The sequence below is a fragment of the Choloepus didactylus genome, chromosome 4 (genome assembly GCF_015220235.1).
Source record: "Choloepus didactylus isolate mChoDid1 chromosome 4, mChoDid1.pri, whole genome shotgun sequence".
In the NCBI taxonomy this organism is placed as follows: domain Eukaryota; kingdom Metazoa; phylum Chordata; class Mammalia; order Pilosa; family Megalonychidae; genus Choloepus; species Choloepus didactylus.
The window spans coordinates 50045224-50066184 of record NC_051310.1 but is presented as its reverse complement, the minus strand read 5'-3'; positions in this window follow the sequence as shown (position 1 = coordinate 50066184).

Sequence of the window (20961 nt, the reverse complement as noted above, 5' to 3'; positions counted from 1 at the left end):
ATCTGCTACGGATGCAATGCCAGTTCCAAGTTGGAAGGATTTTACTTTTCTAACTAGTAGGCTGCGGAGATTCCTCAGGAGATGTATGAAAAACTTCTCCTAGCATGTTATGAAGATTTCTACCCTGATTAATATGCAAAATCAGTCTTAAGTTTGAAACTCTGCTCCTCACTCTAAAAAGGGGAGGCCAAAAAATACCTATGGCTTCCCCTAAAATGCCTTTTCTCTCCAGCCTTTCATGAATTCTTTTGTTCTGCTGGGTTTAACAAGAAGGTGCATTTAGTTCACTTCTGACCAAATAAAACAGGGCCCACACCCAGCACCAGTACCTGCTGGGCACCCACTGGACCCTCAGTGTATCTATGGACTGGCTCAGAGAAGAGAGGGCAGCATGTGTTCAAGATGTTCAGTAAATCGGGGCAGGCCTCAGAATCTGAAACCAATAATAGAATCCAGGGCCTTTCCTTCCTATATAAAGATATCCATGAGGCAGTTTTCTAGTAAAATGAGAGCCTCCCTAGTCTTGTGTATCCTTACAAGGAAACTGGGCCACAGCACTCCTGACCCCATGCAATGGCCCTTCCAGACTGCCCAGGGCAGCCTTTATCATGCTGCCAAGACAGATCTTACGCCACAGAGGCTTCATTCTTCTAAGAGCTTGGAGCACAACGAGAAGAATGTAGATTAGACAGAGTGAAGATTGTGTAGGCACTGAGTGTGGTCGAACATCCAAATGGATTGCAGAGGGTAAAAGAGGAATCTTCTTTGGAGACATTTCAGATCAGACAGTTCTGAGGAACCGGGGCAGGTGTTCTAGACATCATTTCATCTGAAGGTGCCAGAAATAAGCTGGATGACCTCTCAAGTTCTCTTCCAGCCCTGTGTTCTCATGACTGAAAGTGAGGATAGGGATATGGCTGCTCAGCCTTCACCGGAAGACGCCGACTCCACAGTACTCCGCCACATCCAAAACCTCCATCACTGGGATTTCCTCCCCGTCCATCTCTGTGCAAAATTCACAGTGCTCTCTTCATGCCAAGATCCCCTTAGGCTCACACAGGTCACTTATCCCTAAAGTCACTTACTCACCAATATTTTATACCTGGTTGCCTTTCATAGTTCTTATGCTTGTTCATGCATGGAAAAGAAAAGGACTTTCTGTAGTTAAGATCACTGAAGAAGATCGCCAGAAGGATAAGTTCCCTTCTAGCAATTGCTAATAGAGTGTCTGTGGTTGCAATAGAAAGCAGGATTTCCCAACTCTGCTTCCTCTGTGTTTTCTTGAAGAGAATGATTTTCAAAGTGAAAAAGGTACCATATTCATTGACAAAATGAATTATAACCCAAGGTAGATAAAGAGGTTATACAAAGCAGTCACGTGATTACAGGCAAAATTGCAGAACAGAATTATTTAAGCAGTGATTTATAAGTGGGGGTGATCATTAAGACTGTGAGAGGGTCATAAAGAACAAGTCTTGTAAGTCTACGCTTGTTTTCTTTGACAATTACTAGACTGTTGGATCAGAGATATGTAATGTATCAGTTTAGCATAGCTGAATTTCCGCAAGGTATATGACAAGATCTCACCTTACCTCCTTGTGGTCAAGCTGGATTCAAAAAAACAATGCCACCCAAAATGTGGCAATCAACAGATTAATATCACTCATGTTTGTCAACTTTGGATAACCCCTGGTCCCTTTGGATTAACATGCACATTTCAAGCCTTCCTTTAATCTTGAGATTTTAAACATTCAACATCATGACTAAACACAAAAATCAGAAAATGGGACAAAGTGCTACTTTGCTTTTAAACTATGCATGCCCTCCCAGGAGATTCTGACACAGAAGAGAACTAGAGCTTGGAGATTCATTCACTAAACTAATATTTATTGTGCACTACCATATGTCAGGCATGTTTTAGTTGCTGGGAAAGCTAGGGTGCAAAAGCACACAGAGATCACTGCACTCATGGAGCTCACATTCTGTGTCGAGATGTTATGTTGTTAACCCAAATTAACCCAGTCAATAGTAAGACAGCCCAGTGTCCTCATTGTTATATCCAGGGCACCAGGTACGTTGTAGATGCTTAAGAAATTTGTATTGTCTGATGACACAATCAAACCTGGACATCATACACTTTTTTTTACTACAAAGATAATACTCCTTCACAGTTCCATGCTGGAATAACAAATTTAAGAAGTAAACATAACCTTTACTTGAGTCTAAAAAAGCTAATTGTATCAGAACAAGATGGGCATGATATGAGTTGACAGCAGGAGCAAAAAAAATTGGGAGGGGGAACAAAGAGAATAAATTCAATGTTTTTCTTCATCCAACAAATATTTATTAAGACTTGGGCCTTTTTCCAAGTGATGAGGCCACAACAGTGAGCAAAACAGACTTGGTCCCCACCCTCCTGGAGCTCACAACTTAGTAAATATACAACAGGGTGCTATAGCTGCTAAAAAATATTTTTTAAGCATCTCTTTCCAACTCAATGTGCAATGAGCTTACAATGGTGGCTTGAAATTGGCCATGGTGGGAGTATTTACCCCATGGAAACTAGCAAATGCTACGTATCAGGGATTTTTCTTTTCCTTTCCTTTCCTATGTTTGTTTTTTTTGTTTTGTTTTGTTTTGTTTTGTTTTTGAGAGCCAATTTACCAGCACAGCCCTGCGAATATCAAGAAAATCATGGCCTTTGAAGCTGGGCAGAGATGGATTCATCCTGGCTCTGCTCCTACTAGCTGGTGTCATAGGGGAAAATATTTAAAATATGTGAGCTTTAGTTTCTTTGTCTTTAAAATGAGGATAATAAAAATATATATTAACTGCCTCATCAGATGGAACATGAGAAGTCCAGAATTTCTCCTCGCCCCTCTCTGCACATCCCCAATTACCACACATTGGGATTTCCAGTCCAAATGGAAGCCACTACCTTTGGAAAGCGGCAAAGAGACTTGGATTCTCCTTCATGTCTATTTGTGAGAGGAACAGACACCAGGGTCAAGCAGGGACTACTGCTGAAGCAGTGCCTTATTTCTGCTGGGAAGAAAAAAAAAAAGAAACAAACACCAAGACTCATTCTGTATGGAACATGGTAGCTTCCTGTCTGAGACCAGCTGGAGAGCTGGGCAGGGCCAGAGAAAGGGTCTTTGTGAGAAATGCAGGGACAAAGAAAGTTAAGGGCTCTTTCTCAGCTGACAGTCCTGTAAGGGAAATCAGGCAAGTTCTTCACTTCCCAGCTGACTTGGAGCCACACATCTGCTTCCACATGACTCCAATGCCAGCCAGACAAATACATAACCCCAGTCCCAAAGGCCTTGACTGCTTAGCGGGGTTCGGGAAGGGAGGGTAGAGCACTGACTTTCCCCATACTGGCTCAGCCAGGCTTAGCGCTGGATAAAGAAGTGCAAAGGCAGTAGGGGTGACTGGACCCCAAGTCTCAAGGGGGGGAAATTAAGGCATATTGGAACCATTATGTCTGGAAGGTCATGTGCTTGACTCGTCAAGAATGCATGGTTTGGGTAACTTTCTGGTTGGACTTACAGGAAGGTCTGACGGGGATAGAGCAGGAATGTTGTAACAGCTCTGGATCACCTTGGAAAAATACCATTCATCGGCCAGCCCAGCACTGCCATTCCAGGAAGCAGCCGGTGGTGAATCAGCAGCAGGCTTTCCTCTCCTTGTGGCTTCAGGAAGCACAGCCAGGGGCTCACTCATCTCCTCTCCAGGGGGAGAAACACTCACCAGCCACACACTGATTCTTCTGGAAAAAGACTGAAAGGGGGTCTCCAGGGCATCTCACCCCCACTCTGCCTCCCCACCCCCTCAGGGGTGGAGAAAAGGGGAGGAGATGAGAGACTTCTAGGTCCCAGTCTATACATGGGCCTTTTGGAAATATTTCCAGGCTTTGGATATAGAAAATCAGTTGACAGTTTCTAATTCTCTTGTTTGGAATTCACAATAATAAGATGAAGTAGAAATCTCTATAGTCTGGGTTGGCAGGGCTCACATTTGCCTCAATGTGATGTCAGTCTCTTACCTGCAGAGCCAGCCAAGGTCTGAGAAGTTTGCTGAGGCTTGTGAGTTGGTCTTGTGGTCAGGCAGCTGTTTGGGTGTGGGGCCATCCTGTACTTAAGATCAGGTGGCGTTGGGTTGCTAGGCAGCTGGAAGAGTTTTGGGGAAGTCAATGGGACCGAGTTCCAGCTGCTTGCTCCATGCCTGGGGCCCTTGGGCATCAGTTCTAGGCGGAGCACTCTCACTTTCTGCTTCCGCATTCGCCAATCTCTGGCCTACACCTGAGGTTGCCACTGTCCCTGGAAAAGCTTTGGGCCACCGGATATATCATTTGTGCCTCGGTTTTACCATAGCCAAATGGAGGCACTCACACAGTGAACAGATTTGGAGAGCTGGGTCATTTTAGATCAGCTTCTGGGTTTTTGCCTCCACTTGAGAGACAGCTAAAACTGTGTGTGCATTGCATGTGTTACATTCAAACATCATTTTAGACCTCAGTAACCCACATTCAGACCTGATCACTGTGAAAGCGAGACCATGTTCGCTCTTGATTCAGGAGGACTGGAGCCTTGAAAGAGTAACTAGGTGTGTACAGTGTGAGCTGTACAGTTTTTAATCCATCCACCCCTCCTGTCACAATGTACCCATCCCCTTACCTCTCTCTGGGTATCAGTGTTCTTGGCCCTCGTGGGCGCGCGCGCGCGCGCGCGTGCGTGCGTGCGTGTGTGTGTGTGGAGGGTAGGACAAATGTGGATGAGTGCTCCACCATCACTTTCTGAGACTCTTTAGGACACGAGTCCTCAGGCATCCTGGGAGGCAGGTGGTTTTGCAGCCCCCAGCAGTCTGAACCAGGAAGAAGAGGTGAGGGGTTTGGAAGGATACAGCTCCCAGCTCTTTTAGGACCAGCTCTAAGGAATCTCCTGCAAGTGGTGGTTTTAGCCTCTCTTGTGGGCCAGAACCCCTGAGCATAAAGGAGTCTAAATGTTACTGTGAGAACTTATCAATAAGCCCACAGTTGGGGTGGATGAAAGTGTGAGGAGCAGGAGGCCCCCAGGACTTCCCCGTGGAGTTTACTTCCTGCCCTAATAAACAACGTTACCCTTATTCCTTTCCTTCCTTCTACCTTCTGTTACTCAGGTTCCATTCTTTCTCTCTGTGTTGCTTTTTGGTTCTTTATAGTCTAATCCAGGGGTTCTCATCAGCATCACCTGGGAATTTGTTCGAAATGCAAATTCTTGGGCCCCACCCCTGATCTACTGAATCAGAAACTCTGGGGGATGGGGTTTAGTAATCTGTGTTCTAACAAGCCTTCTAGGAGATTCTGACGCACACTGGAGTTTAAGAACTACTCATCTAATCCCCTTCCCCAGGTAGGCTGTGGGCTCCTCTGGAGTGCTGAGCACAGGGCTCAGTGGAGTCCTGGGCATTCAGGGGACACACAGTGGGGGTTGGGACCCCTGGCCCCAGGGGCACAGCATTGCACAGAAGCTATAACAGCAAAGCAGAAAGACGCAAGGTGACAGCCCAGTAATGATTAGAGCTAAGGCACAAGGATTGGGGGACCCTGAGACTATTGTTTCTCTGTTAAGTAGAAGGGAAGAACTGGTTTGTAAGGTTTGGGATAGTTCTCTGGGTCTATAAATCGGGATCCTGCCAGGACCCACCCCATTACTCCTCTCCTTCCTGCTGACTTCCTGCTGGCCACCATGGCAGCCCTGTGTGTTTCTCCTTGTCTTCGGTTGGTCACTGTGCATATGTGTGCAACAGAGAGGGAGAGAGACACTGAAATCGAGATCAAGATCTAGACATGAAACAGTAACACATGTAAGAGAAGTCATACCCTTCAAGAACTACTGGCTCGCACTTCTCTCATCCCCCTTGTCATCTCTATTTCAGATATACAGCCATCTCTTCAATTGGGGACCATTTTGGGGGGACGGGATGTGTAACCCAGCAAGCTGAAGGCAAAGAGTTCCTTCCCCCAAGGAGACACCAAGTGGCTCTTCTCCTACTTGCCTCCAGCTTTCAGGCAGGATCAGGGCATCTGCCTCTGCACAGAAATGCAATGACTTTCTCCAGGTAGCAGTCACCTTCTACATAAAACTCGAAGCTCCAAGCTCTTGGTTCCAGCTATTTAAGCCACAAGTATCTATGAGAAATAATTGGGAAGACTAAGTACAAACTCCCATGCAGGGTTCACATCACTGCGCGCATGTAAGGCTCTATTACCGTTAAGTCAAGTGCCACTCTCCTTATCCTTTCTCTGAAGGTGATAATGTATAACTTATTTTTCTCTTCTCATCTCCTTCTCATATCCTTCCCCCACCCCCAATAATGACTCAGCTTCTAGTAGAAGAGATGGGTGCATACCCAAAATAGAGGTGATGACAAGGGTGATGAGAGAAACGAGAGTCAGCAACTTGACTGGACCACAGCGTTTGATAATATTGGTATAGGAGGTAGTAGCCTCCTGACCACTAAGTCCAATAAGATGAATCCTAAAGTGACCAGAAGTAACCCCCCAAAGTTCTCTGGGGGCTGTGTGAAAGAAGTTGGATATTTGAGTACAAGTCCTATCAACAGCTGATACTGAATCACTTACCTCAGACTACACTATTTTCTATTCAATTTTTTGCTGTCTTCCCTATCCTCTGTTGTCTGGAAACAGCTAAGTCTTGTATTTCTTTACTTTTACACACAACTCTGTCCTATTTTCCCAAATGGATTTGTGAATATATTCATATTTGAGGCCCCACAGTACCTGACCCGTAGATATGTCTCAACAAATACTTAACAAATTAGGTTTCTTGTGAGGAATCTTTGCCAAAAGACAGGAAATTGACTGGAACTGGAAACCCAATGGAGACTGGTCCTCCAGGATAGGGGGTTCCAGGCATGATCTGCCAGGCCCACCCCTTCCCTGACTCTCTCAGAGGGTGACCAGAGGCAAATGGGGGGCAATTTCTTGGGATAGTAAGCTTACAGTGTCCTTCAGTCCATCCCAGTATTCAAACTTTATGGGTGGAGATTTATGGATTTGAGTATGACATGCTTGATGACTTTTTTTAATTAGTTATTCATCACAACCACCATTTGAAACTGGTTGGTGCCATCACCCCTGGTTCTTGACCTTGGTAATGAAGGTGGTACCAAGAAAGGAGGAGTGTTTGTGTCAAGAAGCCAGAGTTGGTTTCCTGCTTTCTAACGATGACTAATGTGTCCTATGTAGGCACAGCCCTCTCCACCATCCTAATATAGTATACTCTTCAGTTCCATCCATCCCAGCTGCTCCTTTTTGCTTTTTTAAAGGTAAGTGAGCAAGTCCCAGGCCTACAGCTCAGTGGGACTGAACTTGTCCCCTGTCTTCCTCTCTGGTGATTTCTCTATCTTGTGGACAGAAGCCAGAGTGGCTAAAGAAAGAGGATTTGTTCTTATCGACTATGAAAAAGAATAGCTGCCAGACAAATTCCAGCTCAGCATTCCTCTAGGGATCAATGGTTCTAGCTGCAGAGTAGAATTACCTGGAGTAGAGTTTTCATAATACAGCTTCCTGGAACTCACCCCAAGATTCCAATTCATTCAGTCTGGGGTGAGGCTCAAACAGCTGTATTTAAAAACAAATAAACAAACAAAAAACTTTGCAGGTGATTCTGACATGTGGACAAGTTTGAGAACCACTGGACAATTCTTATCCTCTTTGAGATCAAGAAATGTGATTCTTCTTTCCTCCTGCCTCCTTAATGACTTGCACAACACTTGACACATTAGCAATAACAATAAAAATTAACTGAATCAATGAGTAAATGAATGATTGAAAACAGAGTGGGTGGCTGGATTGGAAGTACAGTCAGTCAATTTAGCATCTCACCTAGAGGCTAGGAAAGAGACAGTGGGATGTAGAAGGCCAAACTGGTCAGGAAGTGGGGAACAGGAGAGAGTAGGAATAAGACAACAGGGCAGGCCTGGGGTGAGCAGAAGAAAACTGGATAATTTGGGCCCCAAGTGCGAGAAAAATGGCCCTTGCCTTTGAAAGTGTCTCTTTGAATGCTGCTGCTGTACCTGTACGGGGACTTATAGGAATTCTGCACCAGCCCTTCCCTGAGAAATCAAATCTCATTGGTTCTTTCCCTGTTTAAAACCCTTCCAAGCCTTGCATTCCCCTCAAGATATATTCCTTTCTCTAGCTCTTGGTTTGTAAGCTGGTTCCTGCCTCCTCCCCAGCTCATCAAATGTTACTTGCACCATCTCTTTACAAGCACCAGCCACCCTGCCTTCTAGCAGGTCTTATAGCTTGCCATGTTCTCTCTCATCACCCTATGTCTGTTCCCTCTGCCTGCAGTGCCCCCGCTCCCCCTTTTTAGGCCACCACTTCGTCTAGCAAACTCCCACTCCACCATCAAATCACAGCTTAAGCATCATCATCTCTTCCCCAGGGGACTGTCAGCTTCCTGAGTGTCGAGTACATCGGTTGTGCTCAAAGCCTAGCCAGTAGCTGCTCCATTATTTGCTGAATGAATGAACTAATAAATGTAAGTTGAGACCTGAAACCAACAGACACTTGGGACCGGCGTTCGCTTTTGTTCCTGCAATACTGGATTCTGCAGCGCCAGAAACCACCCCATCGACGTGGATCTAGAGAGGAACTACAGTGGCGGTGAGAGTTGTGTAGAAAAACAGAAAAGCGAGTGAAGGTGGATTCCAAAAACCAGAAGGAAGGCAGAGGGTCTTAGAATCATGCCGAGTTCTGCCCAATTCGTCTCTGGGGTCAAAGGCCGACCTATTGTCTCACTCAACCCAGGCGGGCCGCCGAGCTGGCTCCAACGCTGAGAAAAGCCAGGTGGCAGCGAAGTCGGAAGCTGGCTGCAGATTCCTATCAGGTCCGCCGCTGGGGTTGCGGGCTGGAAGCGGCTGCCCCCCGCGCGGGGCGGAGCTGGGTCAGGTGCACCGCGCGGGCCGGGGCGGGGCCGGGAAGCTTGTGCTGGAGGCAGCTGATAGGACTGCGTGACGGGCCGATGGCTGGATTTGGTCTGACAAGTGGAGGATTCCGTGAAAAGCGGCCTGGATGTCGACATTCAGCAAACTGCAAATGACCAGCTGGGCTCCTGGCGGCGGCCACAAATGTCTTGTCCTTCCTAGGCGACTGCCAGATTCGAGGGGCTTTTCCTCAGGGCAGACCTCGGTTCTGCGTGCCAGGAGGTCTGTGTTCTGGTCTCAGCTCAGCTGCTCCCTCAGTGGTTTTATAGGGAAGTTACTGGAATTGGCTGCACCTCAGCTATCCTTCTGTAAAATGGGTGGTTAGAACCTGAGCCCTTTTCACCGGTAACATGGGGTCTTGAGTAGCTGAGTCCCTTCCAACTCGGGTAGAAAAGTATTCTAAGTGGCTGCCCTGTCTCTCATAATCCCGTGGCCTGAACTTGACAAATGTTGCTTCTAGAAGTGCAGTTCTCCAAATATTCTCTGGGAGGGACTTGAAAATATTTCTGGATGAAAATGGTACTGATTAACATTTTATGAACCATGGATTCTATGAGAATCCATTGAAATCGATGGTTTCTTTCCCTAGAAAAATTTGCACTCCCACCAAAAGTTGCTTACACTTTTGGGGAGTCATTGTTTTAAACTATGGGCCCCTAGATTAAAATCTCCAATCTAGCTGAACTCCTCTTACAGGTGGGGAGACTGGCCTGAAAAAAAGCCCTCAGTTTTTTCCCCTACTATAGTGTGAGCACCACCTTAAAATTTTTTTATTAGAGAAGTTTCTGTTTACAGAAAAATTGTGCATAAAGTACCGAATTCCCATATATCATCCTATTAACAACAACTTGCATTGGTGTGGTACAATTCATGAAAGAATGTTTTTATGTTTCTCCTTTGTTTACAACAGGTTCACTGTTTTATACAGTGCTATGTTTGTTTTTGAAATTTTTATTCTAGTGACATAAATACAACCTAAAATTTCCCCTTTTAACCACGTTCAAATATATAATCCAACGCTGTTAATTATGTTCACAGTGTTGTGCTTCCATCACCACCACCCATTGTTAAAACTTAACAATCGACCCAAATAGAAGCTCCATACAATTCAAGCATTAACTCCCCATTCCCTACTCCCACCCTGGCCCCTGGTGACCTATATTCTAGTTTCTGACTCTATGAATTTGCTTAATTTAATTATTTCATCTCAATGAGATCATACAATATCTGTCCTTTTGGTGTCTGGCCTTATTTCACTCAACATGAAGTCTGCAAGGTTAATCCATGTTGTTGCATGTATCAGAGCCTCATTCCTTTTTATAGCTAGATAATATTCCTTTAAATTTTATACCACATTTTATTTATCCATTCAGCAGTTGGACACTTGGGTTTTTTTCCATTTTTTGGCAATTGTGAATAATGCACCTATGAACATTGGTGTGCAAATATTTTTCAGTTCCCTGATTTCGATTCTTTTGGGTATATACCTAAAAGTGGGATTTCTGGGTCATATGGTAATTTTATACTTTCTGAGGAACTGCCAAACTATCTTCCACAGCAGCTATACCATTTTACATCCCCTCCAACAATGAAGGAGTGTTCCTAATTCCCGGCATCCTCTCAACATTTATAATTCCGTATTTTAAAGGGTAACCATTCTAGTAGGGGTGAAATGCTATCTCACTGTGGTTTTGATTTGCATTTCCCTAATAACTAATGATGTTGAGCACCCTTCCATTTGCTTTTTGGCCATTTGTATATCTTCTCTGGAGAAATCACTACTAAAGTCTTTTGCCCATTTTTGAAGTGGGTTGTTTGTCTTTCTGTTGTTGAATTGAAAGATTTCTTTATATTATCTGGATATTAAACCTTTATCAAATATTGGTATCCAAATATTTCCTCCCATTGAATAAGTTGTCTTTTTACTTTCATGATAAAGTCCTTTGATTCATAAAAGTTTTTAATTTTTATGAGGTCCCATTTATCTATTTTTTCTTTGGTTTTGTCCTTTGGGTGTAAAGTCTAAGAAACCATTGCCTAACACAAGGTCCTGAAGATGCTTCCCTATATATTCTTCAAGGAGTTTTATAGTTCTTGTTCTTATATTTAGGTCCTTGATCCACTTCGATTTGATTTTTGTATATGGTATAAAGTAGGGATTCAGTTTCATTCTTTTGCTAGTGGAGATCCAATTTTCTCAGCACCGTTAGAGACTATACTTGCCCCATTGAGTTGACTTGGCACCCTTGTCCAAAATCAGTTGGCCATAAACATGAGGGTTGATTTCTGAACTCTCAGTTTGATTCCATTGGTCTATATGTCTGTCCTTGTGCTAGTACCATGCTGTTTTGATTATGGTGGTTTTGTAATGAGTTTTAAGATTGGGAAGTGTGATTCTTCCAGCTTTGTTCATTTTAATATGGCTTTAACTATTTGGGTCCCCTTACCCTTCTATATAAATTTGATGACTGGCTTTTCCATTTCTGCAAAGAAGGTTATTGGGATTTTGATTGGGATTGCATTGAATCTGTGATTGCTTTGGGTAGAATTGACATTGTAACAATATTTAGTCTTCCAATCCATGAACATAGAATATCCTTCCTTTATTTAGGTCTTCTTTTGATTTCTTTTAGCAATGTTTTATAGTTTTCTGTGTAGAAGTCCTTTACATCTTGGCTATATTTATTCCTAGGTGTTTGATTCTTTTAGTTGCCATTGTGAATGGAATATTTTTCTTGATGTCTTCTTCACATTGCTCACTACTGGTCTAGGCATCCATGTCTTGTTTCTTATCTTAGAAGGAAAGCTTTCAGTCTTTCACCATTAAGTATAATGTTAACTGTGGGTTTTTCAAATGTACCCTTGCATTTTGAGGAAGTTTCCTTCTATTCCTAGTTTTCTAGATGTTTTTATCAAGAAGGAGTGCTGGATTTTGTCAAATGTCTTTATGCATCAATTAAGATGATCATGTGTTTTTTTTCCCTTTGTTCTGTTAATGTGATATATTACATTTATATATTTTCTTATGTTGAACCACTCTTGCATCCCACTTGATCATGGTGTATAATTCTTTTGATATGCTATTGGATTCAGTTTGCTAATATTTTGTCGAGAATTTTTGCTTCTATATTTATAAGGGATATTGGTCTATAGTTTAGTTTTCTTGTGGTATTCTTATCTGGCTTTCATATGAGGGTGATGGTGGCCTCACAGAATGAGTTAAGGAGTGTTTCCTCCTTTTAAACTTTTTGGAAGAGTTTGAACAGGATTGGTATTTAATCTTAGAATGTTTGGTAAAAGTCCCCCCTGTGAAGCAATCTGAGGGTCCTGAACTTTTCTTTGTTGGGAAGGTTTTGGTTACTGATTCAATCTTTTTGCTTGTAATTGGTTGTTGAGACTCTCCATTTGTTCTTGAGTCCATTTAGGTAGTTTTTGTGTTTCTAGGAATTTTTCCATTTCATCTAGGTTATCTAATTTGTTTGCATACAGTTGTTCATAGTATCCTCTCTTAGTCCTTTTTATTTCAGTATGGTCAGTAGTCATGTTTCCCTTTTCATTTCTGATGGTATTCATTTTCTCCTCTTTTTTTTTTTTTGCCTTTCCCATCTAGCTAAAGATTTGTCAATTTTATTGATCGTTTCAAAGAACCAACTTTTGGTTTTGTTGATTTTCTCTGTTTTTTTTTTTTTTATTCTCTATCTCATTTATCTCTGCTCTAATCCTTGTTATTTCCTTCCTTCTGCTTACTTTGGGTTTAGTTTGTTCTTGTTTTCCTAGATCCTCGAGTTCTGATTTGAGATCTTTCTTCTTTTTTAATGTAAGCATTTAAAGCTATAAATTTCCCTCTCTGCACTGCCTTTGTTGCATCCCCTAAGTTTTGGTATGTTGTATTTTCATTTTCATTTGCCTCAAGATATTTCTTAATTTCCCTTGTAATTTATTCTTTGTCCCATAAATTAAGATTACATTGTTTAATTTCCACATATTTGTCAATTTCCCATTTCTCCCTCTGTTCTTGATTTCTAGTTTCATTCCATGGTGGTCAGAGAAGATACATTGCATGATTTCAATATTTTTGAATTTATTAAGTCTTGTTTTGTGACCTAACATGCTCTATCCTGGAGAATGATCCGTGTGCACTTAAGAAGAATGTATATTCTGCTGCTGTGTTCTGTATATGTCTGTTAGGTGTAGCTAGTTTAAAGTATTGTTCAAGACATCTGTATCCTTATTGACCTTCTGTCTAGAGTTCTATCCATTATTGAAAGTGCTGTATTGAAATCCCCTACTGTTAATATAGAACTGTTTATTTCTCACTTCAAACCTGTCAATATTTTCTCATATATTTCGGGACTCAGCTGTTAGGTACATATATATTTGTAATTGTTATATCTTCTTGTTGAATTGACCTCTTTATCAGTATATAATGACCCTTTTTGTCCCTCATAACATTTTCTGACCTAAAGTCTATTTTATCTGATATTGGAATAGCTACCTCAGCTCTTTTTGTTACTACTTGCGTGGTATGTTTTTTTCCCATCCTTTCACTTACAACTTACTTATGTCTTTGAATTTAAGGTGAGTCTCTTGTAAACAACATGTAGTTGAGTCATTCTTTTTTATCTGTTCTCCCAATTTCTGCCTTTTGACAGGGAAGTTTAATTCATTTATATTTAAAGCCAATACTGATAATGCAGGCCTTTCTTTTGCTATTTTATGTTTGTCTTTTACCTTTTTTGATTGTCAGTTCTTCCATTAATGCCTAATTCCATAATTTGGGTTTTTTTTTTGTTTGTTTGTTTGTTTTTGTATTGTACCATTTTGAGTCCCTCCTCATGAATATATTTTTCATGTATTTTCTTTGTGGTTACTATGGGGTTAAAATTTAATATCCTGAATCTATAGCAATTGTTTGATTTGATAACAACTTATCTTCAATAGCATACATATACACTGTTCCTTTACCTCTCCATCCTCCCACCTGTTTGTTGTACTTGTTACAAATTATGTTTGCACATTTCATGTTCAAAACCATTGATTTATACTTTTTATGCATTTGCATTTTAGCACTGTAAAAAGTAAGAAGTGGATTTACATAACAATATAATATATAGTTTTGGCATTCATAATTACCCATATGGTTACCTTTACTGGCGGTCTTTATTTCTTTATGCTGCTTTGATCTACTCTCTAGTGTCCTTTCCGTTCAGTCTGAAGACTCCCTTTTAGCATCGCTAGTAAGGCAGGTCTAGGAGTACCAGCTTTTTCCTCCTTCCTCCTTTCAACCATCCTCCTTACCATCCCCCACACTCAGGCACTCTCAGGAGGGAAGTTTTCCTACAAATATCTGTAAAAGTCCTGGAGTGTCCTGTAGTAGAAAAAGTGGACAATAATAACCCCCAGTCTGCAGAACTTTGCCAAGTGCTTCACTCCCAGCTTCTTCCTCATCCCTCCCACGAGCTTGGATGTTGAAAGTGGAGCTAAAAATGCAGCCAAGTATACCCCTGCCATTAGAATCAGCACAGGCATCACCATCACATTAAACTCCCTACTCCAACGTCAGCCAGCAGCCACCTGGCAGGAGGCAGAAAGAGCTAAAGCTGTGGCTTGTTAGCCACAGCGTCTTGCAAATGAGCTTCTTGCACAATGGGCAACCAAGGGGAGAGGCCTTTTAGATTTAACTGCAAGAAACAGCTCTAACAATCGATGATTCAAGAGGCTAGAAATGGGCCCTCACTCCTACCACAGTGTTTTGATGAAATGACATAGCCCAGCTGTGGGTAGGAAGGCAGTAAATAGAAACCTAATATTTTGCTACTCAAAATATGGAGGGCATCAGAAGTTTCAACATCACCAGGAGCTTGAAAGATATGCAAGCTCTGTCCTGACTTACTGAAAGGAGAACCACATTTTAATGAAATTGGCAGGTGATCTGCACACATATTAAAGTTTGAGAGGCCTAACCCGAAATCCTCTGATAAGTTTCATTAGTAGATTCTCAGTCAGCCCTTCCTTCCACCTGGGAAAACCACAACAAATAGACAAAACTCCTCTGAGCTCTGCTTGTGGGAGATGGTGGCTGTGTTCACAAGAAGGACCCTGCTGCCCACACGTCTCCCTCACTCGACCACTCACCCACCTATGTGCAGAATCACCCACCCTGGATGTCTTCTTTTCTATTATTTTATCTTCTGGGAAGAAGATGGCTTCTATCTGGAGATGAAAATGACAAATGACCATCTCTCAAACCGAATCCAGTTTGGCTTTAGCTTCAGCTGTTGCTCTGACCTCAGTGTTGCTGGAATCAGTTCCAAACTATCAAAAACATTGGGGGGGCGGGGAGTGGGAGGAGGCGAACTGGCTTAACTCATTCACCCAACCCCAACACTATTTTTACGCACCATTGAAATGAAGGCGTAGAAACCATGAGTGGTGAGAGGAGCATAGACTAGTGACTTCCAGAATGGGATGGACTGGAAAAGATGGAAAACAAGCGCAGAAAACTGCTCAGGGGAGACAGTCTTTGGTGACACCTGCTGAGAGAGGGCCTGATTTCCCAGGCCATTCCTCCCTGCCTGTTCTCTATAAATGCTGGGGTTTTGCAGCTTGAGAAAAGGGTTGCCTGGCCAGTTTAGAGAAAAATGTCATACGGGCACTTTGCTGCTCTCTTGACTTTTAAATGGGTCTCAAGCAGACCAGTTTCAAGGTGTCAGCTGCTCTCTTTGCAGCCTGGAAAGACACCCTTGATCTTTTATTGTTCTGCCTTTGCTCAGAGGCGCACAACTCTCCCTGGGGAAATGGCTTGCCTTAAAAGAGATGCTATTATAGCTGAAGATGTTTTAGCTTCACTTCTAATCTCCAATTCCTTGGAGGAAGTAATTGCTGCTGTGGTTGTTCTAGTTCGCTAATGCTGCAGAATGCAAAACACCAGAGATGGATAGGCTTTTATAAAACGGGGGTTTATTTCGCTACACAGTTACAGTCTTAAGGCCACAAAGCGTCCAAGGTAACACCTCAGCAATCGGTTACCTTCACTGGAAGATGGCCAGTGGCGTCCAGAAAACCTCTGTTAGCTGGGAAGGCAGCCGGCGTCTGCTCCAAAGCTCTGGCCTCAAAACGGCTTTCTCCCAGGACGTTCCTCTCTAGCAAACTTGTTCCTCTTCAAAACATCACTCCCAGCCGCACTCAGTTCCCTCCCCCCGAGTCAGCTCATTTATATAGCTCCACAGATCAAGGTCCACCCTGAATGGGCGGGGCCATGCCTCCATGGAAACATCTCATCAGAATCATTACCCACAGCTGGGTGGGGCACACTCCAAGCAAATCCAACCAGCACCAAAGCGTCTGCCCCACACAAAACCACAAAGATAATGGCATTTGGGGGACACAATACATTCAAACCGGCACAGTGGTATATCCTGCACTTTTATTCCTGCATCTTTACCTAGGTGAAGAGTAGTTAAGTGGACACGGCTGTTTAAGATCCAAAGGACTTACTTGTGTTTCCATGGAGATTGATTCAGACACCAGAAAGCTGTAAGCAAACATGCATAGTACAAGTGTATAAGATTTTTTTGTGTGTGTGCCAAGGTTCAGCTGGTGGAACAAGGGATTATAACTTGAAACCCTAGACTAGTGAGAGAATCACAGAAGCACTGGGACTGTATAATATTCAAACCTCCAGTTGAAAAGAACAAAACTTCACTCCATCACTTGATGATCTGCCTACATATTAAAGTTTGAGAGGCCCAACCCAAAATCCTCTGGTAAGTGTCATTAGTAGATTCTTAGTCAGCCCTTCCTTTCACCTGGGAAAACCACAATAAATAGACAAAATTCCTCTGAGCTCTGCTTGTGGGAGATGGTGGCTGTGTTTACAAGAAGGAGCCTGCTGCCCACACGTCTCCCTCCCTCAATAAGATGCTACAAAGGGACTTATTTTTCCTGAAATGGTTACTTAGGTCATCCCAGATCATACCACCTCTGACAAAGACTCTCAGTTCCAGGCAGTCTACTAACTGTGAGCCTACATACTCATAGCCCAGATCTTTTTACCAATCCAATTTTATTTTCTTCAAAGTTCAAATTTACCTCTTCTAGGAAGACTTCCTGACTGATACCAGCTCATAAAGTTCTCATCCTTAATACAGAAGAAATTCTCCACTCAGGAACGGAGTCTACCATACGGTGGTGCTCCTGATTTTGTGTAACCCCAGAATTTCTCTCTAATTGTTTCACTCTTTTCTGTTTTGGATTTCTAAAAAGGTTGCTCTCTTCCCCTTTACATCACCTTCATCCTTAGATCACTGAAATCATTCAGTCATTCACAAGTCATGTGTGCCAGGTACTGGTGGTAGACATTAGAAATACAATGGTGAGTGAAATAGACACGCTTCTAATCTAGTGGGCGAGGCTGTAATTAATCCAGTAACTAAACAAGTAGGGCCCTTAAGGAAAAGAATGGGATGCTCCACAAGAATATTGCAAGAGGATTTATCTGACTAATGAGGGCGGGGAGGGGAAGATTCAGGGAAAACTTCCCAGAAGAAGTGACATTTGAGCTGAGCTCTGGAAGAGCAATAGGAATTAAAAGGTAAAGATGGGTAAGGAAGTGCTTGAGAGAGAAGGAAGTTGGCCATTGGAGGAACTGAAATAAAGTCCTTGAGGCTGGATTAAAGGAAACAAGGAAAGCAAGGATCTGGAGAGACAGGCAGGGCTGGATCACATGGGGATGTGTGTAAATGGTTATTGAGGATTTGGGCTTTTATTTTGGAGCAATGGAAAGCCAGTTTAGTTTGGAGCAATGGAAAGCCATTTTAAGCAGGGGATGAGAACACTAAATCTATGTTTCTGGAAAATTGCTCTGGTGAGACAATGGTGAGCAAAAACATCATTACTTAGGTCTCTTCCAATTCTTACGCAGTATAACCTAATAAACCACCCAAGTCTTGCTTCTATGCATCTCTGAGCCAAATTGGATTATGCCTCCCCTGGCCCATTGAAAAGCCAGAGGCTTGTTGAAAGGTGTGGGGGCCCCAGTGAGACTCACTGGTAAGGCATTCAGTTCCGTAATGCTTTATTTCAATCTTCATTTTACCTCCACTCCCAAGGAATGAATCCTTAAAATTACAACTCTTAGGTCCCCATGCCCAGGCAGGCTCATTTCTGTTGGATCACAGTAATCATGGCTTTGACTGTGAATTACCAATCCCAAATTAGATGATTGGCCCAAGGTCAATGGCCAAGGATAGATTTCCAGCTCCCTGGACACAAGGCAGCCTGAGCTCCTCAGGAATGTTGTCAGGGACTTCTATAAGTTACTTTAAAACAAAGAAAGCAAGAATTTCATATTCCCAAAGCACTTCAATTTGTTCTTTGATATAAACTCTCTGAGTGGGATGTGATTCCTTACTTGAGATTCATTTTTGACCAAGTTTGGTTCTACCTGAGCTGTGAGCATCCTTGGCGGATGATGCTGGCTTTCTTGTGGGCTGCCCCACCTTGCTATTTCCTGAACTACGGGTGCAGTTGAAACAGGCATATGAACAACCCCTGGGTTACCAGAGAGACATATTAATCCTCAGCAGGTTTTGATCTGAAAAGTAATAGCTTGTTCACTTGATATGCTTGACAAATTTTGCATTGTAGGCAAAGTTGTGCCTGGGCCTTTCCCCCAGCCTTCTGTGCAGAAACGAGACTCAAGGTTACTCATCCCTCTGCATTTTAAAGGAATTCTAGGAGTGCTCAGACAAGCAGCTGAAAAAAGCTCTTATTTAAGCACTTCTAAGCATGGATGTTTCACCTCCAGTAATGAAATTAGAAATGATGCGTATGCCAGAGGTAGCATTCTGCTTCCATCAGACAAGGTGGCAACGCGTGGGGTTTATAGGTGGCTCCCCTACGGAGAAGAGAAGCTTGAAAAATTGGACCTACATGCCCAGCTTTGTCCTTGCTGACAGAGCTCCCTCCCTACAACCCACTTCTCACTCCACGATCCTATCTGTCCCGGCAGCTGCCAAATTAGTGCTCTCACTCTTGGGGCTCGCTTTAGCACTGCCACAAATATTTTCTTTCAAAATTCACTCTTCATTTTAAAAGTTTTCTTTCTTTCTTTTTTTTTTTCCATTTCAGGGGTGAAATAAACAGACTTAAAACTCTTCAGAGGAAAGGACTAGTTGTAACCAGCAAATAGGTTTCAATGGATGTGTAAATCTATGGTACCAGAACTTGTCCACCAAATGTAAATCTATCCAGGTGAACATATAAATGATCTGTAAACAATCTGAAGAACACTCAGAAATTCCCTGATGTCTGTTCTCATCTTTCTGTGTTTTTTTTTTTTTTTTTATTTATGATCCATGGCCACATACCTTTGGGATTCTGTTCCATTCCTCCAAATTAGAACAGTTCCTGTCTTTGGACCTAGGACATGTTCTCTGAAGGTCAAAGTCCAAATCCAGTCTAGAGTCTTATGGAAAATAAAATGGTGTTCTCCTCGGACAGTCCCTGACTATCCCATCTGTCACGTCGGACAGCAGGCTCGGGCAAGCCATGTGACCTCTCCGTTCTCACCTTCCTCGTTTGTCAAGTAGGGATAATACTGCTCTTATGTGCTCACAGATTATTATGAAACTTATTTAACTCGCAGTTTCTGAGCAAACTGTGGAAAGTTTTTAAATGATATATAAATATAACCATATTATTATGTGGAGTAGTGTTTTCCAACCCTTTCTCTCTGTTCTCCTAGGAAAAAATAAATAAACAAAATCTTTGCCGAACTAAGCGTTTATGATGACATGCCTAATTTAAGTCTTGGCCACAATAGAGGAGGCTGCCATTATTGTGGGATCCGTGGGTTCCTAAGAATGCACGTACCCCACCTTTCTGTGTTGTGTTTGCTTTTTGCACTGTCTCTAGAGCCTGTACCTCATATTGGGGGTCGGGGAGAAGTTAGTGCAAAGTTTCAGAGGCACAGTCTGTTGCATATAATACAAATGCCACAAAGATTTTTACCTGGGCTGCCCATTCTCAGAGGGCTTGAAAAAATGTCTTCAGGCTGTAACTCACGCAGTGGCTTTCTTACACTGAAAATTACTTGGGGGCAGAGATCAGTCCCTGCCATTCCTTTTTAATTCCTGTTTTTTTTCACTTCCAGGCAATGAGTAAATGCTCATTTTAGGGGGGGGTGGTGGTGGTGGTAGGCTGTGGTCCCAGTGATGTTACCAATAGCTGAAATGCCTGACATTATGCTCTGAATTTCTCTGGACCTCATTTTCCTCACTAAGTTGGAGGTTTTCAAATGGTGTCCAGTGAAACCCTTTGGGTAGAAATAAGAGATGGGTTCTGTTATTATTATTATTATTATTATTTAGCATTTTGGGTATCTTTATGAAGTTTTCATTGCTCATAGAAAAAATTTGAAAACTGCTGTATTCCAGCACTAACCCTCCAAGGCTCTAAAGACTACACCATAGCTGTCACTGATTGCTTCTATGAGCTATTTTTTATTTTCAATCAGCCCAGATTTTTCTGTTTTTTCTTCAAAGCTAGTAACTGTTGAGGGGCAGTGGTTAGAAAGAGGCAACCACACTGAAGTCTGATAGATTAAGAATTCTCAATTTGATCCATCCAATCTGGAATGCTTTTCTGTAGGAAGTGGGTATGATAGGGGTTTGGTCAGGTAAAATAGGAACCAAGACTCGAACCAAATGGTGTGGCCGTCTTCCCAGACACAGCTTAGAAATTTGCAGGTAGTTCTTGAGCCTCAATACTTGCCAGTAACGAAGCATGAACTTCTGGGAATGGTTCCATGTTCGTCTTCTGAATAGGCAGACTATGACCTAAAATGGAGGGATGGAGAATTCATTAGAAACCTAAACCATGCTTTTAGAAGTGGCATAATTTGCTTCTGGCTGCCAATATGCTGTGAGTACCATTGACCCAAAGGTTGCTATGACTTTGTCAAGT